General features: G+C 35.7%; 1 protein-coding gene across 8 annotated transcripts in view; it reads right to left on the reverse strand.

Moving 5' to 3' along the window:
- The window catches only part of CNTN5 (contactin 5), a 597,686-nt gene that overhangs the window by 362,256 nt on the left and 208,492 nt on the right, over nucleotides 1-26,938 (reverse strand). Inside the window, exon 1 of one of the 8 annotated variants that reach the window (XM_048937250.1) lies at nucleotides 16,484-16,558. The exons of the other annotated variants lie outside the window; for them this stretch is intronic. The gene's annotated coding sequence lies outside the window, so the exon portion shown is untranslated. Of the gene's footprint in view, nucleotides 1-16,483; nucleotides 16,559-26,938 lie in introns of those variants that run through there. 8 annotated transcript variants of the gene reach the window in all.

A 26,938-nucleotide genomic window follows, 5' to 3' on the forward strand; every position in this document is an offset into this window, starting at 1 on the left:
TTTAATATTGTTATGCTGGTCCGCAACCTCAGAGGCAGATGGTGGTGGTATGGCAGTAGAGGTAGAACCTATTCACTATATGTTGCTGTGTGACAAATGGCAGCAATGAGGCATTGTGACAAAATGGTGTCTGACATGGAAGTCTGTCTGAAGCAAGGTGTGGAACTGAATTCCTCCTTGTGGAAAAAAAATGGCATTTATCTGACATTTTACTGACTTTTATCGACACCTGCTGAACATTTATGGATACCAAACTTTGGATGTTAGCACTGGTGGGCCCTGGATTTTGCATTTCAGCAGTGGCAACAGTTATATGAAAGTCACTTCATTTTCTAGATGGACATGTAGATCTTTCATGTTCATCACTGTGAATATCAGTGAAAATGCAAAGCTAATGGTGGTGACTGTGTTGGAAAATAGTGCTTTGTAGCAGAGAATTTGCCCTATCAAATAAAGTTATTATACTCTTTGTATTTGTTGTAGTTTTCATGGATTTAAAAAGGAAGAATTGCTTTCCAGGAGAACTAAGTGTGGTGTGGTAATATGCTGCATTAAGCATATATTCTGTGAGCTTTACACAATAGTAGGGTTAAATGCATGAAAGACAAATGCAGTTGTTCTTTTCAGTGTGTCAGACATGCATTGTTTGTCACTATTAAAACTCTGTTTGTATATGTGTGTGTAGGAGAGAGAGACTGATTTCATTCGGTGAAGAGGCTCAGCAAGCTTTCATTGTAATCATATTATTTCACATATGGCTTAGTTTAAAACTTTTAAAATTAGCTTTATGACATAAACTATCCTACCTTTATTCTCATTTAGAGGACTTACAGTAAAGCTATTGCCTTGATGAACAATGCTATTGTAAGCAAAAATAAATGTCTTATTTGGATATGACCTACTTTATATTTACAACATGTAGAAAAATAAAGTAAATAAAAGTAGTATTTGCTGCTCAGAATACTTTAACCTCAGAGCCAGAATTTGAAAGACATATTATAAGCAAAAAAGGGGATGCTGCTGAGTTAGCATTTGCTTGGAAGCTTTTGGGAAATTAAAGGTCTATCAATGACATGCATCATCACTTTATATGAACTGTGGAATCCAATAATGTAAGTGTGCAGATTCCATATACTTGAAAGTGGGTGCAAAAATTTTGTAATTTCTCATGATTTCATGCAATGGCTTTTTCATTATTATGTCATTTTTGATACTTTTGAAATTGAAAAGCTAATAAGTAAGTAGACTAAAGCTGAAAATAGCTTAGGAAGGGAAAATTACTTAGGAGGGCGGAGGAGTATGCCTCATGTACTGGACTATGAAGTTCTACTTTCATGGCAAAGATATCATCACATCGCGCCAGACTTAGCCAAGATGCAGAACCTATGCAAATATGTCAGAAAGCATATAGGCAAAATCAAAGAGCTCTTCCAAGTATACACTTGTAGGGGCTGTTTAACCTGTCCTGATGTGCATATCCTTCCTAATGGAAGAAAGTTTTAGCTTTGTAAGAGAGAACTGCATATTTAGTCTGGCAAAACCACAGTAAACCCATCTTTTAATTAGTGGTTAAGTTAATGAATCAGAATACAAATTGAAAGTGCTAGAACACATTTTCTTTTCATTGCCTCCTCTGCAGAGGCAGTAAACTGTGAGGGAAAAAGCTGGAAATAGATGTGTCACATCAGCGTAGCTGGTTTCACTAGAGGATGTCTATCAAAGTGTAAAGCATCCCGTGTTAAAGGAGTGGCCAGCACTGATAAGGAGAAGGAAGAAAAAATTAGATTTTAAGCTCCTTATCAATGGTGACAAAGAAATTGCAGTGTTTTTTGGAGTAACACAAGTCTCTTTGAGGGTTGTAAAATTATAACACATCACTCTTCCAAAGATATTTCACATGTAAAACATTATGAGCATTCAACTACTGTGTATTTTTACACCACGCCTAAAATGCAAAACAGATCCCTATCTGTATGCACAGCACTTTCAGTAATTTAAGACTGATAAAACTCATCCTTTAATTTTCCTAATATTAATGCAATAATGAAGCTACAAATTACAAGAATTTCCAGGTATTCCATACACATTTTTTTCTATTCTCTTTTTCTTATCTCAAGTTATTATTTCTAAGGTTTGACAAAATTTTTCCAGTTAGAATATTTATCAGTACTACCGGTACATCATAATTATCTTTAAACTATCCTTTTACAAAAGATTGGGAGGGTATTACTGACAATAATATGAAAAGCTTTGGAATCAGCAACCAGCGGAAACACAGTAGAATGATTAAAGAACAAAGAACTGGTTTGAAAAGAGATTCAAAATGGAAGCAATAATTCAGTGCATCAAGAATAATGCATTAGTTCAAACATCAGAATTGTCATTTACCTTTAAAAAATGAAAAGTGTTTTTAGTAGTATTAGCTAACGAAAGTAAGCTATTTTTTGCTTTTAATGGTATTTATGGTAATTATTCTCTAATGGAACTAGTAATAGACATATCAATTTTTCAAACAAGGAATCTATATTTCTTTAGTTTGGAATACAAAATGATTCTTAAATTCAGTTTATATGTCATGGAAAAGCTGTGTATTTATTTCAAAAGCCTTAAAGGATTTCTTTTCAATAAAAGTAAATGAAATTATACAAATTTTGTAAATATTTTAGAACATAAATGATAAAATAAACATAAATGGGGAGAAGTGAGAAGAAATTATAAAATTTGAAAAAAAAATCTTTTTTTTTTTTTTCCTGGAAATTTTCAATTTAGCATTTGAGCCAAAATCCTGCTAAAGAGTCTCATCTCTGTCACCTTAAAAAGATCAAAACTACATCAGTGCCCTTTCCAAACCAGAGCAATTAGTGTAGTTCAATAATTACTGCAGGCATTCTAATGTAAGGACTTCTCCCCCTTGCTTTCTCAACAGTTAGAAGAAGGGCTATAGATTGCAGAAATAGTTTTTCAAGTTAGAATACAGAAACTCTAGGAAAATAGCTCACTCTCAAGAAGAGCCATTATTTTCAATATTAGAGTACTCAATGGAATGGAAAGGGAAAAAAAAAAACAACTGTACAAAAACATAAATTGAAGGTCTTATGTTGTCACAGCTTAGAGCAAGAATTTAAGGCTCAACATATAGAACAACTAACAGTGCAACAAGATACTTCAGTGACCTGGTTGCTTCTTTATTCTACTCAAAACAGGTCATTCTTCATCTCTAAGATGAGAGCTAATACAAAGGTAAAAATGTCTATGGAACAATATCAAAACAAACCAAAATCCTTCCTCTCCTCAGAATATTCAAATGACTGTTCCTATGGAAGACCACAAAAGGGCAATATTAGAAGCAGAGCTGATGCAGTCAGTTTTGAGGATGGCACCTGGCTGCATTTTTGAGAAATGATCTTTGTCACAATGTTCAATCTGTCTAAGTATTTTGAAAAGCATGTTTAAAAACCCTATAAAAAGTTTCTGATTAGAATGAACTCCAACATTTCTGTGCATAAAGGAGAATTTTTTTTTAATGTTATAATCTTCTTTTCTCTTTAAGCTTGACCTCAAATACAGTTGTAATATTTAAAATACATTTTCATTATTGACATTTATGACTAAATACAAACATTTTTTGTTTTAATGTGTACAGCTAAAATACTAAATACAACCATTCAAAAGTCGTAAGTTTAGGTAATACATGTATTTGTGATTTCTGGATTTAATTTAGTTTATTTACAGCCTTTAGCAGGTAACTTTTTATAGCATTTTTTTCTATTTAAATATTGCTTAAAGAAGGCCATTTCAGTTTAATTTACATTGACAATGAATTAATTATATCCTCTTAGTAGAATGAATGATGCAGCAGACTGAAAAGAACTTGGGGAACCAAGTTCCCCAATTACAAAGAAGTATATTGCAGCATCACTGATAGATCTTTTCTTCATACACTCGGTTTTCCTTAATGGCTTGTGGCCATACCATTTCTTGTGTTCTTTTACAAGATGTATCCTTTTTTAAAAAAATTTATTTTGTGTTGTGTTTATTTTGTGTTGTGTTATGTTGGGTACTTCTTAACTGGTAAATATGGTTTGTACCTACTTCCTCACTGATCACAAACTCTACTTTGGTATTCCACAGAAATTTTTAGAAGTGTCTGACAAAATGGCAATAACATTTAGCCAATCTTACTGAAGATATCTTGTTTAATACATAAGTCTATATATTCTCTCTTAGTCACATCAGAGCTGTAGCCCATATTCATCACGTTGCTATTTACATAGATCATTTTCTCCCTGGTTTCCATGTGCTGAGTTCCAAATTTATAAGATCATCCTTTTCTTTTTTTCCCTCACTTTTTCTCTCATTTCTGAAATTAGATAATATTAAGTCTTTATAACATTATAAAGGTGCTGAGGGACTGAAATAGATTGATCACAGAAGTTATGGATGCCTCACCCCTGAAAATATCCAAGGCCAGCAAGGACAGGGAGGTGATTGTCCCTCTCTACTCGGCTCTTGTGAGGCCCCATCTGGAGTACTGTGTCCAGGTGTGGAGCCCTCAGTACAAGAAAGACATTGAGATTTTGGAAAGGGTCCAGAGGAGGGCGACTAAGATGATCAGGGGGCTGGAGCACCTCCCCTATGAGGACAGGCTGAGGGAGTTGGGCTTGTTCAGCCTGGAGAAGAGAAGGCTGCGGGGTGACCTCATTGCAGCCTATCAATACCTGAAGGGAACCTACACCCAGGAGGGGAGTAAACTCTTCAAAAGGGCTGACAACAGCAGGACTAGGGGAAATGGTTTTAAGTTGAAGGAGGGAAGATTTAGGTTAGATGTTAGGGGGAAGTTCTTTACAAGGAGAGTGGTTAGGCCCTGGAACGGGCTGCCCAGGGAGGTTGTGGATGCCCCGTCCTTGGACGTGTTTAAGGTCAGGTTGGACGGGGTCCTGGGCAACCTGATCTGAATGTGTATGTTTGGTGGCCCTGCTAGGCAGGGGGGTTGGAACTACATGATCCTTGGGGTCCCTTCCAACCCGGGTGATTCTGTGATTCTGTGATTCTGTGATGTGGCTTTGATTAACTTCATCTAGTGGAAAGTGTCCCTGCTCAAAGCAGAAGAATTCGAACATGATGATTTTTAAATGTATCTTCCAATTAAACTCATTCCATAATTCCATTTAGTCAAAATTATTCCTGACTTTCAAACTGCGACTGAACTTTTGACTATCATTTACAGATGCTAAAGCATAGTTAATGAGAGCTTCTACTGTATTTAAAATGTGTTACTACTTATAGTAGTTTGTGTATCTTAAATCTGTGGAGATCCTGTTTAAAATATCTGGACATCTAGACAAATGAGATTTTTGTATCTCTTAGACTTCTTTTTAGTTATCTGACTCATCTCCATCTTTGAATAGCCAATACTCAGTTTTCTTTGCATAACTCAAATTTCCAACTACTTGCTTCAGAGAGTGAAGGCTTCAGAATAGACATTAACAGATACAAAAGATACTGTTATAAAAGATATTAGACAAACCAAAGGGTACTCTGAATAATTTTGCGATCAGTTTGGTATCAAAATATTAGATAAATAAATCTTACCACAGAAATCTATTATTTATAGAATCTTCTAACGTTGAAAACATGAGATAGCATGAGTCCACAGTGAGTAATGAACTTTCTATGTCACGTACTATTTGGATTTACTCTGGTAAGGAATTGGATGGCTCAGAATGCTGTCAGTCATTTTTTATTTTTTTTCAATTTGTGATGAAAATCGCAGAATCATGGAATCACAGAATGGCCTGAGTTGGAAGGGACCTCAAGGATCACAAATCTCCAAACCCCCCTGCCACATGCAGGGCCGCCAACCTCCACATTTAATACTAGACCAGGCTGCACAGGTTCCCATCCAATCTGGCCTTGAACACCTCCAGGGATGGGGCATCCAACCTATCTGGGGAGCCTGTTTCAGCACCTCAACACTCTGTCTGTAAAAAACTTCCCCCTGACATCCAACCTCAATCTTCCCTCCCTCAACTTAAAACCATTTCCCCTTGTCCTGCAGTTATCTACCCTTTCAGAGAGTTGATTCCCCTCCTGTTTGTAGGCTCCCTTTAGGTACTAAAGTTTGCCCTGCAGCCTTCTTTTCTCCAGGCTGAACAAGCCCAGCTCCCTCTGCCTGTCTTCATAGGGGTGATGCTCCAGTCCTCTGATCATCTCTGTGGCCCTCCTCTGCACCGTCTCCAACAGCTCCCTGTCTTTCTTGTACTGGGGTCTCCAGACTTGGGCAAAGTACTCCAGATGGGGCCTCACAAGAGCAGAGTAGAGGGGGACAATCACCTCCCTTTCCCTGCTGGCCACCCCTCTTCTAATGGAGCCCAGGATACCATTTGTTTTCTGAACTGCAAGAGCACACTGCTGGCTCATGTTAAGCTTTTCATCCATCAGGACTCCCAGGTCCTTCTCTGCAGGGCTGCTCTCAAGGACCACTCCTTACAGTCTGTATGGATGCCTGGGATTCCTCTGTCTCAAGTCCAGAATCTTGCACTTTGCTGTGTTGAACCTCATTAGGTTCAACAGCCCACCTTTCAAGCCTGTTGAGGTCCATCTGAATGGCATCCCTTCCTTCTACCGTGTCAATTGCACCACTCAGCTTGGTGTTATCAGCAAACTTGCTGAGGGTGAAAAGATAAGCACAGAGTGCTCACCTTTGAATTTAAAATAAGACAGGCACATGGACCAACTGATATACCTCCTCACCTTTTGCAAGGCAGACTTTGCCAGAAATAATATCACAAAATATTATTTTTGATGTTGAATGAAGTAAAGGTAAAAACATAAATAAACAATTGAAATATATATTTTAAATTAAATTTATTTATTTATTTAATTTTGAAATTTGACCCTATTTATTACTTAAATTATAATGTTAAATGAAAGATAACAATCAAAGAAAATAGTTCTAAAATAGTTATTGTAAAACAGTTAGGAATACTTGTAGAAACCTCTAAGTATTACTGTAAATAATCTACATCTTTTAAAACAGTAAGAAGATGGCAAAAAATCTTCAACTATAAAAAAAATCCCCCAAAGCCTTAGACTAATGTGCTGTAAGATGGTAAAAAAGGCATTTTTAATAAAAAGCATGGAAATAAAATTGTTTTGGGAGATCTGCTGAAATCCAATAAAGTATATCAATACTCGGAAGTTCAGGTTAAAGGCTAAAAATTGTAAAAGTACAGGGAAAAATAAAGCCAGAACAGTATAATTCATTGAGTGCAAGATCCACATTAGTAAAATGAAAAGAAAAAAAAAACAAAAACATCCAACGAACCAAACCAAAACAATAACAAAAAACTCAAACATGACCCTTCAGTTATTTAGATGCAAAAATGCATATATATCCACTTAAAATCAGACTTCATTAACTTATATCTGTTTGAGAATCATACTATGGTGTTATGTGTATAAAACATACAAGTATGACCAAAGTCAACTAGGTTACAAAAGTTATTAATATTTCAGAAATATCAAGCTTTCCTTCCATACAAACCAGAAAATAAATATTAACTTAGTCTGCAATACAACACAGGTTTGACATATTTGTCAATATAAACTCCAGAATATGTATTATATCTTACTGATCCAGGGAAACGTTAAACTCGAGGAAGTAGTAGTTTGGAAATATCTCACAGAAGGAACAGAAAGATATTTTTGGTTGTGTAACACTTTTTTTGGCTCCCTTTTATTCTAGCAGTGCACAATGTAAATATCAGAGGGTAGAAAGAAAGGTAACTCCCATACATTAATACTGAAACTGAACTGAACTGAACTGAACTGAACTGAAAAACACTTCTAAGTATTTTCCATATCAAGATTTTTTTTTTTTTTTGTGGCTGCTTTTTTCTTTCTACAATATTTTTGCATTTCAATATTTTCTGACATTATGAGCACCCAATCATTAAATTTAATGCAGTATGCTTGTGACCAAGAAGGAATTTTATACAATGGGAAAAAGAAAAAAAAGAAAAGAGAGAAAGAAATCAGTATATTCTAAGGGTAGTCCTAGTGCCAACAATTCAAGTTAAATTCAGAAAGTATTAGATGTGCCTTTGTATTAAGAGTACTCTGCATTTTTAGGTGTAGTATTAACATGTAGTTTCCTTTCCACATATTTTTGGTGTGGTTTTGATTAAGAAAACTTAAGATTGTGGTAGTTACTCAGAAGGAAGTTATCCCAGGTCTATTCAGCATGGAAAACACGTCTCTTGTCATTAACAGCAAGTATCCTGAAGAGACAAATTGTCATCTTGTAATAAAATAAAATTGTTTTAAACAAAAATGAATAAAGCAACTTACACAAAACATACAGTATATATATATACATATATATATATATATATATATATATAAAAATCCTACTCTAGTGGCAAGGACTTGTTCAAGGAATGTTTGGACGTTGTGTTGAGAGAGATAGTTTAATGAGAACTGCTGGTGATAGGTGGATGGTTGGACTGGATGATCTTGTAGTCTTTTCCAACCTTGGTGATTCTATGATTTAAAGAAAAACCTGCCATAACTCAAAATTCTATCATTCTACAGAAGAAAAAGACTGTACTGGGAAATTAAAGTTATTAATTGTGATAAAACTCACCAAGTAGTTGAAAAGAGACCTTATGTTAATTCAACAGAGGTGCTCTTTAGTTAACTTAGTCCCATAATGCGAAGTCTCCATACAGAACAAATGCCTTAGGAATCATGCCAAATCTATCTGGTTTCTGCACTATTCCAAGACCATCCTATTACAGCCATTCTGTATTGATTGCTATAGACCATTTCTCATCTTTAAGTAGGTTCATTTTCATTCTTGGTACATTAGGTACTGTTTCAACCTCAATTGTAATTGCTATTTAATAAGATAAATAATCATAAGAAGTAATTACCCAACATTTAAGTAGATTTGTAGCTGTAGCTGTGGAGATAAGAGAGTATCATAAGTATTACTTGTTCTTTTGTCTTCTGTTTCAAAGATTTGGTTACGTCCTAGCTGGCTTCTATCTTCTTCTAGGTAAACAGCAGTAATTTTCAATAAATTTGCTAGGTCTCTGATTATGCTCTTTTTTTTTTTTTTTTCCTGGACTTAATCTGTGGCACATTCAACACCTTTTTATGTTTGCTTTTTTTTGTTTGTTTTGTTTTGTTTTGTTTTTTGTTTAATGTTATCTGCTATTGTGAAGATTAGCAAAGAAAAATATTTTAGTGCTTTTCTCTATATATTTTCTCTATATATTTTTACCCTGTCCCAGACCTTGTGCACGTACATCTTGCAATAGTGCTATTTTGCTCTTTCTAGATAGGTCTTGCCAAAATAGTTGCTCTCAAGCCTGTCAATCCATTGATCACATATGAAATATAATTTTAGATTTATATAGGTTGATTTATAACTTTTTTTTTCTTCCCTAGATGATTGCTCAGGTTTGTCAGATTAATTTTGAATTCTGCATCTTCCAGTATTCCAGTCAGTCCCAAAGATGATGTGGTCTGTGACTTAATATGGAGCTTTCTGTTCCATCATTAGATCCTTAATGAAAGCAGAAACTAGAATAGGAAATGCTTAGAATAGGTATTTTTGGTTGGTTTGAGACAACAGACTGTGCACTCTTTCTCTTCAGTTAGTGACTACTGGCAGCTACTATTCGAATATGGTTTTCCACTTTATTTGGTATTCACCATATAGATATTAGATTCCTTTGAGAAAGAAAAATATTAACTAGAAAACCAAAATATGCTCTATCTACTCCCTATCTATCTGTGAGAAAACTTAACTGTGTTGTGATATTATAAAATCTACAATTAGATTTGCCTGAAAAAGTATTTTCTTCACTTTCCCCATTGGCATCTTCTTCTTACCTACCAAGGGGTAAAAAAAGAGGGGTTGTTGTGGACTACTCTATCCAGTGTTCAAGAGGTGTCTGGATGATGTGCTGCATGATGTGGTTTAGTGCTAGTGGTGGCAATGGTGATGAGGAGATGGTTGGACTAGATGATCTTGTAGGTCATTTCCAACCTTGTGATTCTATGATTCTATGATCTTGAATATCTACTTTGTCTAATTCCCTGCTCCATACAACACTGGCTTTAACCAAAAGGTTTTATAAACCAGTAAAATAACTTTTTTGTTTTGTTTTGTTTTGTTTTGTTTTGTTTTGAGTGTAAGGGTGCTATAAATTTATTGACAAATCATTCATCACTTCACTTTGCCTCCATTGAGCTACATGGAAATTGAAGCTCTTCAGTGATCGAATTTGTGACAGAATTAAAAAAGTTTTGTTGTTGTTGTTTGTTTGTTTGTTTTTGAGAATGAAATTCCATTTAAGAGTATGAAGGTAATGGTAATTCTTAATGATCAATTCTCAGCATTGGAAAGAAGCCAGTGGTGTTATCCCCCAAGAGATTAAAATACACAGCAAGTTCAAAAAGCAATTAGTAAAATTCATAGACATCCTTAGAGACAGGTATTAAAATGTGAGTTTAGCTTAAACACTTATAAAAATATCTGTGGATCCTGGAGGATAACAAGAGAGAAGGACTATTGAAACTGATGAGGCTGCTGTGCTCTTCTTAGACAGTATCCTCTGTTCCCACTGACTGAGATAGGATGAGCCACTGATCTAAAAAAACAACCAAACCTTTTTTATATTTTCAGCACATAAAATAATTACATAGATACACAAACAAAACAAACAAACAAACAAAAACTAGCAGTGTAAGATGTTGGCCATATTACTGCTCAAGAGCAAACTCTTGGCTTAAGACAGATCAGTGACAATGTGTTCTATGTACTCAGAAACACATGTACATATATATGTATATATATATAAATACACACGGGGATACATATATAGCTATATCATAGAATCATAGAATCACAAGGTTGGAAACGACCTATAAGATCATCCAGTCCAACCGTCTCCTCATCACCATTGCCACCACAAGCACTAAACCACATCATGCAGCACGTCATCCAGATGTCTCTTGAACACTGCCAGGGACGGCGACTCCACCACCTCCCTGGGCAGCCATTCCAGTGCCTGACCACTCTCTGAGTGAAGAAGTTCTTCCTTATGTCCAACCTAAGCCTTCTCTGATATAACTTGCGGCCATTGCCCCGTGTCCTGCTCGTTGCCTGGGAGAAGAGGCCAAATCCCTCTTCATCACAACCTCCCTTCAGGAGGTTGTACAGTGCAATGAGGTCTCCCCTGAGCCTCCTCTTCTCCAGACTGAACAATCCCATATGTATACAGGGAAAACAAATATAAGCTAATAAAAACAGGGTAAACAATGGAATTAAGATAATCATAAAGATATCGTATAAACCCATGATTTTTCCCTACACAAAATGAATTTTGGAAGTCTGTAACCTCTTTAGCAGAAAAAACTTACAGTAGATTTGGAAATGCTTCAAAGCAAAAGAGCAAATATGGTATCTTCTGTAGGAGGTTAAGTAAGCTAGATGTATTCAGTCTGGAAAACAGATTGCTAATTGAAGAAATTCTTTACAAAGTGATGAAGGCCACGAATGCTTCATGAAGAAGCATTAAATATATCTTTCAGAACGTAAGCCAGATGTTAACAAATGAAATCAGGACGAGCCAGGTCAAAACACATACAAAGTATATTGTTTTATTTATTGGAATGCATATGCTCACAATAGTATGTTATGGATGTCAGGTGCTTATATGGGAAGATCACAGGAATTCATGGAACTGAGATCTACAAAAGGCTGCTATATGTGTAAGAATTTCCAGAGATGGATGTGGTTTCATGATCTGAAAGTGAGAATTGTGTGAAAAACTTCAGGGAGAAAAAATTATATATATGACTGGTCCTAATTTTCTCCAGCCATGCACTTCTGTAAATGTTAGCAACAAAGTACAGAAGAATATTTCCATTACACAGCATGTCTGGTCATGAACCACTGCTACTAATCTAAACTAGTGTAGCATTTGTTGTTTAAATAAATTAAAATAATTTATTGGATGAATTGCTTTGGCCAGATATTAGATTTAGAATTTTCAATTTTATTTTAAGAATACTAAAGAGAAATTCTACTGATTCCAAGAAGAAAAAACTTTATTACAAGCAAATTTAAGTCTATGACAACTGCCTCAAAAAAACAAACAAACAAAAAAAAACCAACAATACACTCTAACTTAAAATTATAGTAATTACATTTACGTTTTCTCAGACAATTGTCATCTGTGCAAGCTAGACAAATGGGAGGTACTAGAGACTGACAGAGGAAATTGCCTAAGGTTTTGAATAAGCCTTAAAAAGTCTGCAGTCAAGGCTTTCACAAAATGATTCACTGCTGGATGCCCTAAGCAGATCAGCTACTGCTCTTAGCTTTACAGTTTGCAATAGGGAAAGAACTGTCTTTTTCACATGTTGCTGACCATCAGATTGTGTTCTAACATACCAGAGAAAAATATATGCACAGGAATACTCAGGCTCTTACAGAATATTTCAGAAGTTACATCAATGCAAGGGGCATTAAAATGGAACAGACAATTGACTATTTAGCATTCCCCCCAAAACACTCACTGTAGATGGAATTTCAACTTAATAGAAAATTCTGTACATATTCAGATTTCACTTATTCCCATCAGGCTCCCAGTCAACTGCTTCAGTTTCATGTGAGGTTAACTAACAGACGTCACCTGCTTGGAGCTCTGTTTCTCAGTGGAAGCTGAAGAGTTCAGAGTTTCTAAGAATACGTCCCCAAAAAAACTAGATTAAACAACCAACTTTTAAAGACTAAAGATTATCTGCTTTGTAAATCAATTCAAGTCAAATTTGCAAAAGCTAGTTGCAATCTATTTGCCCAAATGTTACTTAAGGAAATGTAGTAAGTTTCTTTCTTTCACACTTTACTCCCAGGTACCAAACAGGGTACATCACAATCAGTCTGATAAAAGACAAAAAAAGAAACCTAAGAATGGAAGTTTGACAAAGTAACATATTTTACTCTGAAGAGAGAAAAACAGGATGTTTTTCTCCAAGTAGCGTTTGCTTCAAGTACCATTGTCAACACACCTACACCTTCCCAGTCACAGTGGCAGAATTACTAAACCATGAGCCCATGATCTTTCAGCATCTCATTCTTGGAATGAAAAATATTTATCAATGAGAAGTTTTAATCAGTTCTGTCCAGGTATAGTACTTAACAGAAAAAGACAATGAGATTCTTTCTTTTGCTTAACAGAACCAGACTGGTCTTTAAACATATCACTCCATTATCCGTTTTATGATTAATTAAAAAATATGTATTTCAAAATTTTTCCTAGCATGCATCCTAATAAATGCACTACTTTATGCAAATATATTATGAATTGCTTTACTCATTGAGTTATTTTTAGCACATTTTTCTCTGCTGTTACCACTCAGTTTTGTGTCTACATCATGTAGTCTGAATGAGAAATAAAAGAACATATCTCAATTTGTTACTGAAACCAAATATTTGAATAAGGTGGAAATTATTGAAATGTTCAGAGATTATACTGAGATAATGGTGAATGTCATGATTATGTTGTATGTCAAAAAAAATGAAAAATACTGATCTACAAATGAGTGCATTGAACATATTTTGCATTCAAAATTGCCTACCCTAGCCCCATAATAATTTGCATCTACCATCCTCATTCCTTTTTCCTTAGAATACAGATTCTAAAGACAATGGCAAGTTTGTATTTCACCAAGATTCATTGAATATTTTTAAACTGATTGGAGACAACATGTTGCTCATCTACAGGAAGGGCAGGTAGAAATGGCTTGGAAATTACAAGCCTGCCAGTCTGTTTTTGGTGCCAAGGAAGGTTATGGAGCATCTCCAGTGCTATTCCAGGCAAATATAGGACAACCAGTTGATCAGATGCAGTCTGCATGGGTTTATGAAGGGTATAACATGATCTTTTCTGATAAGTTGACATTTAGTGCATGAGGAAAAGGCTGTGTGTTTTGTTCATTTACACTTTAGCAGAATATTTGAAATTGTTACCCACAGCATCTGCCTAGAGAAATTCTTTGCTTATAGCTTGAATGGATGTACTATTCTCTGAATAAAAAATTAGCTGATTTGATGGGCCAAAAAGGCTGTCAGCAATGGAGTTAAAGATAGGCAATGGCCAGCCACTAGTTCCCCAGGACTTAGCTTTGGGGCCAGGTTTGTTTAATGATTTATCAACAATCTTGATGAGGGAAATGAGTGCACCCTCAGAGAGTTTGCAGAAGACACTTAGGTGGATAGGTCTACTGATTTTGTTGAGAGTAAGAGGGTTGTACAACTGGATCCAGATAGGTTGCATCAGTGGGTTGGGTCTAATTGTATGACATTTGACAAGGCTAAATTCCAGGTGCTTCATCTGGAGTTAACAATGCTGTGCAACAATACAGGCTTGGGAAAGAGCAGCTGGAAATTTTCCTGGCAGATAATGACCTGAGGTGCTGGCAGACAGCTGACTGAACAGAAGCTAGAAGTGTGCTCAGATGACTGTGAAGGCCAATGTTATCCTGGCTTTCATCAGAAATACCAGCAGGACTAGGGAAGTGATTGGTGATCATTCCTAAACCATGTCTACCAAAGAACTGCAGAGATTAAGGGCCTGGAGCATCTCTCCTGTGAAGAAACGCTGAGAGAACTGGACCTGTTTACCTAGAGAAGAGGAGACCGAGAGTGGATCTTTTTAATATGTACGAATATCTTAAGGGAGGGTATCAACAGAATGGGCTGCATAACAATACATATTTTTTTTCGGGGGTGTTAGGGTTGTTTAGTCTCAAGGTCTCCCCTCAGTCTCATTTTGTCATCACTCTTTTTAAATAAACTAAAATAATTGAAAGGAGATTGCAGCAAGGAGGATGATGGTCTCTTTTCTAAGGTGACAAGTGATAGGACATGAGGAAACATCCTAAAGTTGCAACAGGGGAGATTTAGATTAGACACTAGGAAGAATCTTTTTTCACAGAAAGCATGTTTAAGCAATGGAACAGGCTGCTCAGGATGCGATGAAGTCAGCACCCCTGGAGGTATTTAAGAGATGTGTAGGTGTGCTGCTTTGACATGGCATAGTGTTTGGCTTAGTAGTAATGTTTGAACTTGAATGTTTGATCTTTAAGGTCTTTTCCAGCTTAAGTGATTTTTTTATTCTAAATTTCCACAGTTTGCAAATAAAAATCCTTTCCATTTACCTTGCTTTTATATATTTGAGAATTTATGACTGCCAGGCGTAGTTAACCATATTATAGCACAGACTTAGAATAAGATGTCTAGTATTAACCTTTTTACATAACAAAAGGTCAGTATTGCTCAATTTCTCCTGGTATTGTCCTGTCATTTAATTTACTTTTTATCTGTGCTTGGGAGAATGGATAGGAACATTTTCTGCCACTCTTTCAAGTAATTCACCTTAGCTTGTGAAGAATTAAGAGCCAAAGAGATTTCATGACTTAACTTTTCAGTTTCTTTCCAGAATAAGTACTGAAAACACAATTTTCACACACCTGTTCTCATCTTGTCAAGAAAGCAGCATTTTCATTGGTTAAGAGAAGGCCAACTCTCCACATATAATTTCAGGTCTAAGTTCTCAATAATCACAAAGAAAAGGAAAAAGTTGGAGAACAATTTGTTGCCGTATCACCAGTGTACTAAGGTAACTAAATTAAGGTCTTTTAAAAAACAGGATGTCCTCTGCTTACAGTTACAGCAGAACTCCCACAGATACTTGGGCACAAACAGTGACTCACTTGTCCTGGGCACTATTCAGACATTCACACTCCTGATCCAATTTCATCCAATTTCAATTACATCTAATTTCAAGCAATAAAATTTAACAACAACAAGAGATTAATGAAGACATAAATTAAACTCAAGCAGTTATTGAAGACAAGTTAAATAAATAAATAAATAAATAAAGCAGTGAAGCACAGAGTAATTTCTTCCGCATGAAGGTAATAAAGTTTGTTCCCATCTCATAGAAGCACCCATCAGTATAGATTTTTCTCTCTGTTTTTCTAATATTTGTGTTTTTCCACCAAGACAGACCAAAGTACAGACTATTGTGGTCTTATAGTAGTGGTTCATCTGCTTGAATAAAAAGTGACTCACACTAACTGCCTTGACGGAGCACCACGAAAACTCTTAGAGTTTCAAAGCCAACTCTGCATCCTGTGCATTCAGCCACCGTCAGTGTTTATCAGCAACAATTTCCTTTCAGTTACATGCAGAGCTTTGGTGTACCTACCTCATTTCCACATCATTAACTTCCAAACGTTTTTTTCTTTCCACTGTCACTCACCATGATATCTTTTGTGTCTTTCTGTCAAATCCAATATCTTCTCCAGCAGATTCACTCTGTCTCAGAAAAAGCCCAGACTTCTCTCCATTTAAAGAGCTGCTCGCTAGGATAACTCATTATCATTATCTTGTACTCACCCCAAAAGTATCAAGCATCCTGCGATCCCAAGTGTGGTAGATAGGTCCCACTTAACTGGGTTTCTCAGCTCTGTCCCTTGAAGAGGCAAGACAGAATCCTTCACTTGCCAAGGCTGCAGTGTTACTCTGCCAAACACCAAGCAGTTTGTGGTGGGCAGTGCTCTTAAGCACAGGGATTTATCTCATGTAGATAGGATTAACAAATGGAAATATGTATTCTAGTTTCATACAGAAGGATTATCAGCAATCCAGTGCATTTCTTTTAGCTCTGTTTTCATATGAGTACGGCTTTAGTTATCCTTTTCTATGAACATTCAAGTGCACAAATTCTAATGTTAGATGGCAAATTCAGACTACAAGTTTTAAATAAGCTGTTTTGTAAGAATAATTGAAATATTTCAGTCAAATTTTTCTAGAAAAAAGAAAACAAATTGTGCTGTAGAAACACTGAAAATAGCAGAGAAGCTTAATGCATCAAATACCTGCATCTTGGGGGACAATAGTTTATTTAAAATACGATAACAACAAAAGGAGGATGAGAGAGAACATTGGTTCATTGCTTTATGAGAAAGGTTACTTTACAAACAGGGACATAGACAAAGCAGAGATATTTCATACCTTCTTTGCCTCTATTTTCCATACCAGTGATAGAGCCTGGGACCCCAGCTGTCCCAAGTTGCAGGACCATGAATATGGCAACAGTCAACTCCCAGTCAGCCCTGGGGCTTGCCACTTCATGTGCTTGCATTATAAGTCCATGATTTTCAATGGGTATTCAGAGAGAAGGCTGATATCATTGTGATACCTCTCTCAATTATTTTTCAGTGGTCTTGAGAATCTAGAAAGGTTCCAGTTGATAGGAAGCTGGCAAAAGTTGTTTCAATTTTCAAGAAGGGCAGAAAGAATTACAGTCACACTTCAGTGCCTGATAAAATTATGGAGATTTTATGCTGGGAGTTACTGTAAAACTCCTGAATGATAATGTGGTCATTGGTTGCAGCCAACACAGGTTCATGAGGGGAAGGTCCTGTTTAACTAACTTAATTTCCTTTTATGACAAGGTTACTGAACTAACTGACCAAGAGAAGCCAATTGAAATTACCTTTCTTGGATTTCAGTAAAGCTTTCAATATGATTCTCACAATACCCTTCTGGACAAAAGATCCAGCATATACCTAGATAAAAAAATAATGCAATGGGTGAGCAATTTGGGTGGGGAGATAGGTTGTGCTAAAAGGGGTAAATGGGGTTGCATCAGGTTAGTTGCTGGTCACTAGTGGAGTTTCCCAGGGCACCATTATAGGACCACTTCTGTTAAATGTGAACATAAAGGACTTGGATGTAAAACAGAGCAAGCTTGCTTACTAAATTGGTAGGCACTGTTGACTCCATGGAGGGCACAATATAAAAAGGACATAAAACTGTTAGAGAGAGAGTGTCCAAAGAAGGACTACAGAGCTGGTGAAGGGTATGGAGGGGAAGATGTATAAGAAGCAGTTGAGTTCCCTTATTTTATTGAGCTTAGAGAAGAGGAGGCTGATGGGAAGCCTCACTGCAGCTCTTCACAATGTGGAAGCAGAGGGGCAGCACAGAGCTCTGGTGTCTGTCAACAGAAGTCAAGGGAATGGCATGAAACTTCAACAGGGGAAGTTCAGGTTGTATATCAGAAAAGCATTCTTCACTGAGAGGATGACTGGACAATGGAACAGGCTCCCAATGGAAGTGCTGATAGTATCGAGCATGCCGAAGTTCAAAAAGCATTTGGACAACTCTCAGACATGCAGTCAGATTTTTGGATGGTCCTGTGTGAAGCCAGCTGAACCTGATGATCCTTATGGGTCCCTTCCAACTTAGAATAGTCTACGATTCTATAATTTATATATATTCATTCCTTACACTGCTTGAAATGTTGTATGCTTTTATTTTCAAGTATCCACTTTATATAAGCAGATTTATAAAAGCTAAAGGAAGAATTACTGCACAAGTTTTTGCTCTATATCTCTCCCAGCAGCAGATTCTGACAGTAAACAATTTTTGAAAAGTCACTGAAAAGAGTAAATCCTCTGCTCATGTTAACTTGGTGACAGTTCAAGAACACTACATTTGCCATCTGAAGCTTTATTTCCAAACAGACTTATGAAAATTCATCTCATACTGAAGCAACAAAAAAACACAAACCCTAAACTCTTTCAATATTTACCATATGCCCATCCTCATCACAAACTACTAGGTTTGATTTGCAGTTTAAAATGTAATGTAATACACTCATGAACAGAACAACTCACTCGCTGAAGATGCTCTGAACAGAGGAAGTAAATTTACTAGCCCAAGCATGGGTTATGCAAGTACATTCTACATGATGGTTGAAATATTCTTTCTGAATATGAGATATTCTTTCTGAAGTATGGCTAGCATATACTTCCTGCAAGACACACTTTCTGTTAAATATTAGAGAAGTAAATAACAGCATAGCCAGAATTCACGTTTTCATCTACAACAGCCAAAAATAAAACCACCCAGTTTTAAATTTAACCCTTGTATATAATTATTAACTTAAAAAAAAAAAAAAAACAAACTATAAACAAAGGCTATTCTTTAAAATGCATAAAGCTTATTTAGTATATGACGCAACAGTTTCTTCTCCATAGTCAATCAACATGAATCATGCTGAATTTTCTCCATTGACAAAATTAATCATGTACATAAGTACAAAGAAATAATTTCTTGCTACATGTGGATATCATAAATATCAGTACCCATGATGAAAAATACCAAAATATTTTGAAGCATCAAGGTGCACCACTGCCTGCTCATAATTTGTAAAAGAGAAGGAAAACATTCTTCTTAAATACAACTTGGAAGTAAGATGCTGAAACTGACTGCTAATAGCCTAGCTAATTTTTTCCTACAACACAAACAATATCAAATTTATGGAATAATAGGAAAGATCTATACCACAGTAATAACTGCCATTCTGAGCTGTATCACTGTCAAATAACTAACTAGGTAAAAGAAATTTCCAATATTGAGAAACTGGGATCTAAAGACCTAGGGAAAAAAAAATCCAAGATACTAAATTGCTAAATCCATTGGTGTAAACTATTAACAACAACGGAGTTCCAAATGGATGCACATATTCATGGTGGCACTATTTTGAAAGCCTGCATTTAGAAAACTATCTGCTTAATGACTAATAAAATAACACTCTTCTTTTGAAGAAAGCAACAAAAAAATAGATACAGGCTTTATCATATTTAATAGCTACCCAATTTCATGCAATCATTATTTGAAACACCAGTAAAAACAAAGAAGCAGGAAAATACATGCAAATTCTCTTTACTGATTCTCCCTTCCACAGTTTATGTTCTGGTCTCTACTTTCTTTCCCATCCCCATCTCTTTTCACTATTCAATATTTCAATATTTCTCTATTTCACTATATATTCTCTATTTCACTAATATTTCACTATTCAATATTTTCAATATTTCTCTATTTCAAGCAATAGTTTCTGGCTCTCATGGACATGATTGGTCTGATGACCTCAATCAAAAGGCAATTATCCAGTGAGGATGGAAGGTAATTATTCCCATCAAGGAGTGCACCTGAATAGACAGCTGCAGTTCTTCCAGGGATTATGATGTTACTATAGAAATTGCCTCCATTAATTTGTGATGCATGTTAAATATATGATAAAAAGTAGATTTGTTTGCAGGACAACCGCTTATTCTATTTGATGTGGTTTAACCTGGCAGGTGGCTGAGCACTACACAGTCATTTGCTCACTCCTCCTCTTCTCAGTGGGATGGGGGAAAGAATTAAAAAAAAAAAAAAAAAAAAAAAAAAAAGGTAGAACTTGTGGGTTGAGAATGCAACTACTTATTGAGATAAAGGAAAGGATAATAATTATGACAAATGTATATACAAATGTATATAACAGGTGATGCACAAGCAGTTGCTCACCACTCCCCTACCACTGCCCAGCTATCCCCCCAAGCAAAAGAAGAGAGCAAGATCAATTCCCATCCCCTTCAAAAGTCCTTCGTCTTGATTTCATATGATAAGGAATGTCACTTTGGCCAGTTCAGGTTGGCCATCCTAATTCTGTCCCCTCCCAGCTCCTTGAGCCCTTCACTGAGAATTGCCTTGGCTCTGAACAACACTGCTTAGCAGCAACTATAAACATTGTTGTGTTATCAACATTGTTTTTCTCCTAAAACGAAAACATAGTATCATACCAGATACTCTGAAGAAAACGATTCCATCCCAGCTGAAAGAGACACTATTTCAAGAACAAAAATAAATTGTAAGTTACATTCACGTTAGATGTGACAACCATCAGCATATATCCACTTGCTCAGAAGTTTATATGACATAATCAGAAAAGAATGAAGCACCAAATAGATTTGCAAAAAAGTAGTTCGCAAACTGAACCAAAACCATGGCTATGTCAGCCCAAAATTACAAAAATCCTGCAGTGGGAACAAAATTATAGAGAAAATGAACACCAGTTAAAAAATAAAATACATTGCAAGGCTCAGCTATTCAGAGCAATAAAGTAAGTTTACGCAATGCATTCAACAGCCTTCAGCACGAGATGGGAAAATATTTAATTATAGGAGAGAAATAATATGAAATCTCTATGCTCTTACAAAGAAATTATACTTCAATATTTAAAGCAATGTTCTACTTCTAGGAGATTGAAAACTTATTTTTGCCAAGGGTGCGGAAGACTTATATAGTATATATTTAATACTTACCTGAAAATTCTGAACAGGGGCTCTAATCACTCCATATGCTACAACTCTGGCCTTCCCAACGATAGTTACAAGACTGAGAAATGAGATTTCTAACATAAACATTAAAACTTTGATCAATCTGGATATTTCTACGTAAATAATGTAGAAGTCAGTTGAAGAATCACAGAGGGTAAAACTAGTCTCACTCAGGAGTGGCATTCACTCTGAATTAAAAGGCTTTATTTTCCTTACAAAAACCCTTCAAAAGGCGTAAAGCATAGAAGTATGAATCAGAATGCATTTTACTCAATCATTGCTGAACAGTAAGATGTTTCATGGACATTCAACTAATAAACATATTTTATTAGAAGTTATTTTTCTGCATAGGCTACATCTGTAAATCTTGCATTTTAATGCAGAAAAAATATGTAAAACTTATTAATCTGATTAATTGCCCTAAGTCTGAGCAGAAAGATCACACAACATACTATTAATTAGGTATGTACATGGCATATTAAATTTAGAATAAGGAATTTTCCCTGTTAATCTTGTATCTTTCCTTTCTTTAAGTTAGACAGTGACACTGAAGTACTTGTTTTTAACGTACAGAATTTCTATACCTTCTTGTCTCCAAGAAGGTATCCAATACCAGCTGCAGTACTCTTTCTCGAGACTTGTCCAAAAGAATCAAATGCTTTTCTCAGCATTTTCAGCTTTTTCCCATCATCTCCACGTTCTCTTTCTAGTTCAGTAAATTAAAAGAGGGGAAAGGAGAAGGGTGTAAAGTGTTAAAAAAAACAAAAACAAAAACAAAACACAACAGAGGATGGAAGGGGACTGGTATTTGCTCTGCATATTTCCAAGTTTTATTTTTACTTTCTGAAGTTGTTCTGGTCTCCTCCACTAGAATTTTTATACAGCTGAATTTCAGTTCAGCTGGCTTTCCCTTACAACACATCTATTTCTGCCTTATTTTCTTTTTTTCCTTTGTTACACAAAGTTCGAAGTACAGTCAGAGTTCACTTCCTTAAGTCTGTTTCTCCACTGACTAAACACACTACAAGTATTGGTTTAGTTTGACTTTTATTTTTTTTTAAATCAGTACATAGAGTGTGTGGTGGTCTCTATCTTGAAATACTCCATGATCAGTGTCAGTTCAAATGTGAAGTAACTAGTTTTTCCATAAGAAGAATAGCAGAAAAATACTACAGATCTTGGAATCTTTACTGACAACTAGAGATTAAATTTGCATGTATCTGACATATTTGAAAGAGATACAAATGTGTATTTTTTTTCCTTCCAGCAGACATTTTGATGCATTAATGATTTGTCTTAAAATTATATGTAGATTCATAATTATTTTGATTAAATTTAGTAATTGCAAATTGCTAAGTAACCTTCAGCCCATCTCTTCTAAAAGATTGTCAGTTTCTGATTTATGGTCAAATTCTTCCATGTATTGTGAAACTTTCAAAAAATATCCTAAGAATTCATGCAAGTTTTTTTTTGTATTCTACTTGAAGCCAGACAGCCATCTGGTAAAAACTTTTCTCTTTGATGCAGACCCCTGTAGCACAAGCTCCTCATCAGAGTTACACAGTTTTTATGAAGAAACTCTGTGGTTGTTTTGGGGTATTTCAGAAGATATGAAGGAACTCGGCACTTGAGGAGACCAAGTGTCAGGTTTTTAGATTTCCGTTACTCTTTAGAAAGGAACACGTGGTTGACTGGTTATTTTAAGATTATTCTTATCAGGCTCAGTTAAGGAAAACTGCAAATAAAAAAGGAGATAGATATGGTTTTATAATTTATGTCTATTTTGTAGCCCTCAATCTTAGTTAGATATTTTACTGCAAGGATTTTTTCTGTTTTTTTTTTTTTTTTCTAAAAATTTCTTATGGATTCTGAATATAATTATAGAGATTCAGAAGAGTCTGACCATCCATCTGAATCCAAATAAGGTTTCTTTCACTTTCTTAGAAACAACAAATTATCAGATCAATTTTTCAGATTAAATCAATTCTTATAACTGACAATCTACCCATTCCCCGGCTGCCTGTCTCTCACTCGGTGACTTTTTGTACATATTGCAATAGAACACAGGCATCTGCTTAATAGTAGTGGAACAATTGTTTCTTCTCCTTCTGCTCCCTGATGTTATATCTATGTGAAAACTAATATAATGTAATAAGAAGTTTTCATTTTGGATAAAATGAAAGGGTCATTTTCCAAACAATCTGCTGGTGGAACAAACTCACCTGTGAATAAATTATTGGAAAGGAGGCAATGGAGTGTCTGGCTTGTAGGGCGTGAGAAAAGAGTAGAATGAGTTTATGACTGCTGTTGTAGTACATGCAACAACTACATTTGTAACACAAATGCTGTAGTGTGAGGTATCTGCTCTATTGATTCTCATGTGTCTCAGCTGATAAATAATGTGGAAACTAATGCCTAAATGAGATATATAGTTCATTGCCAGTTCTATAAGGCCCTGACATAAGTATAATTATTCTTTCTGGTAGAAAAATGGACCTAGGAATATTGATGTCCAGCCCCCAAATCCCTCATAGGAGGATTTTATAACACATAGCCTCTTTATGTAAATCCCTACTAAGGTCTTGCTGTTTTGCAGTGAGGATCTCCTCTTTCCTTATCACTTTTAAGCACTGATGCAAGGTATTTTGCAATCAGAAGAGTATTGAGAATTGCTGCTGCAGCAAATAACCCCTTTGAGAATTAGTGCAGTAAGAGGTTATCAATTTGGAGTAAACAGACACAGTGCCCTGGGCCTCTGGATATTTCCGTTACTGATTCCAGTACTGCACTGATTCACAAAGTTGAATATTCACCTTGTTGCCGCAGAGCAGCAATTGAGGTGTCTTGGGTAATTTACACAACTGAATAAGTCATGGTCATCTACTAACTATGGTTATGGATGAACTGCTTTCAGTTCATCTATAAGTTTGTTAATAAATCTACTCTCAATGCAGAGACTAGCTTAAGGGTAAATCAGAGTAAGGTGACCTACAGGAAAGAGTACATTACTTCTTAGTACCAAACATATCAATTTATATTGCCAAGAACTGCTGATAAGAAAGTTTTATAGCATGCTGTGATATAAAGCTCTAAATTATGGAGTTACCACTTATACTGTACATGCCTTACAAGAGATTTATCAGAATCTTTAAGTGTTTATATAATTAAGTATTCCTTTAAAGAGCTGCATAAAATGTAGAATACTTCTAAAGATATAAATCTAGAAATCATAAAACCTCATGAATCATTTAAAATGAAAACATGTTAATATAAAAAGAAGACAAGATGAATAATAAATTACACTATCACCAAACAAAAGCCCAAATTACCATTCTAGGACTCTTGGCTTCATTTCCAACCACTAATAAATGAAAAGAAAAAAAAAAAAAAGAGAAAAGGGAAGATGACATGACAGTAACTCATCTCTTTGTAATTTGTAGAACTTAATAAGAGAAATGTTAAATTTATAACATGTTTTGTATTTTAACATGTATGTTATTTTGGGAATTTTTAGAATGCAGGCCATTGCTGAATATTCATTGTTTTCCTAAAATAAACAGTGATAAATTACTGCAAATATCTATTGCTGAAGTGGATGAGATATGGATATAATGAACACACCAAGGGGGTATATTTTAAAGCCAGTATGTGATTGTAGTATGCACAAAACCAATTATGTAAGTAATGTCCACATCACTCATGCTCTGTTTTGCAGATCAGCACAGATTTTAAAGTTCCCAGTAATGAGAACTTGGTTGGCTCTTACCCAGGGAGAGAATTTAAAGAAGTCCTTTGTGGAGAAAAAAATAGATGAATACCAACCAATGTATTTTTATAGCTTTTCCTGCACTACAAACTGATAGCCTTTATGAAATGATGGAGAAATACAGTACTAGCCCCACGCTTCTTAGAAATGTACTAATTCCTTGCAAAGGAGACCATCTGTAGCGAGAGATTAATCTTCACATTCAATCTCTCTTAGCTCAACTCTGAAGAGGCTAATGCAAGCAAAGACTGCTATATAGAAGGAGGGAGTCAAGAACCTGACTATCAGATGTAATCCACTGGTTTAAAGCAGTCATGTTTTAAATGGAACTATTTTCCATTACTGCAAAGCCAGGTAGGAAAACTAGTGCAGCCTGGCTTTAGCTGCAGAGAAGTCCATATCCCATCTGTAAACAGCATGGCATGCTCTTCTTCTAACTTGGCTATGTGACCCTCCTATCTCCAAATGCTTTTTATTTTTGTTTTATTTTATCTGTTAGATAAAGTAATTATTTTGCTAAATGATATATATAAAAAAAAACAACCTATGTAACATCAGTGAGCTAATTTAAAAAAAAATGAATAATTTACACACATTTTATTTATTCAGAATGACGAAGTTTGTGCCCTCACTAATTGCACTAATTCTGGCACTTATGAGAGTCTGCAAACTCATTCCTTGTGCTAGCATGGGAGAAAACTCACTTGAAAAGTGAGTACTATTCTGTAGTGCCAGTGTGCTAAAATGGCTTAAGAAAAGGGCTGAGGACTACATGCAAGTAAGGAAGAAGAAAGGATGCATGTAGCCTAAGGCTGGGCTTACGATGTTGAGTACAGCCCCAGGCTTCTGTGCCACATCGCTGCAGAGAAGAGGATACAGATAGAACAAAAAGCATTTTACTTTTCAATGACTGTTGAAAACGAACAAGAGACTTAAATAGCTGATGATATGGTTTGTCTGACAGCTGCTAAGTTGAGTCTCCCACCTACTTAAGAACAACTCAGTGTGCTCGCTTGTATCCATCTGTTGCTCCTGGTCTCTAGCAACTAGCACTCATCAATATGCTGTGATTCCAAAACTTCTCCCTGTCACATAACCTTAATGCAGCAATGGCAGTCACCCAAAAGTACAGATATAGGGTATACTAAATGTCAGTGGCAGAGACACCTGGGTTACTGAATTAGACAATTCAGTAAGCCCTGAGCACAGATTGTCCCATACTGAGGGACATTCATTATTAGGGAATACAGAAGCATTAGGGGAGGATAATATTCACATTTTGTGGTAAGATATAGAAAATAGATAAATGATGCCTCAAAGACAAATGAATGGATGCCATTTCTCATCATGAAAACTTTCTCAACATCTTTTATTTTGAATTTCCTCATAAAGAAGTCACTAGAAATCAATTATGATGTATACAGTAATGCAGCAGAGCTTTTTATGGCTGTTCTGTATACACCTGAACTTCTTAACATAGATTTTTTCCTAAATAATTAATTTATTTGGACAGATTATTATTTAAGGAATGAAGAAGTCCTATAAGCACTAATGACAAATTATTTCTCCTGGCAAAATTTGAGAAATAAGCAAAAAATCCATATCATAGTTGAACGCACATACACAAAAAGGACTTCAAATAAGGATCAAAGCTGGAAGAAGTGGCTAACACAACAGAAAACTGTTCTGCCATTCAGCAAGAGCTGGACAGACTGGAAAGCTGAGTGGAGAGGAATTTGAGGTTAAACAAGAGCAAGCAATAAGAGCTTGCTACTGTGGGAGGAATAACTGCACAAATCAGTACAGGTTATTGCCTGATCTGCTGGGAAGGAGCTTTGCAGAGAAGGGCCAGGTTGTCCTGATGCACAACAGGTTGGCCATGAACCAGCAGTGTGCCTCTGTGGCCAAGAAGGCCAA

This window comes from Lagopus muta, chromosome 1 (genome assembly GCF_023343835.1).
Source record: "Lagopus muta isolate bLagMut1 chromosome 1, bLagMut1 primary, whole genome shotgun sequence".
Lineage (NCBI taxonomy): Eukaryota > Metazoa > Chordata > Aves > Galliformes > Phasianidae > Lagopus > Lagopus muta.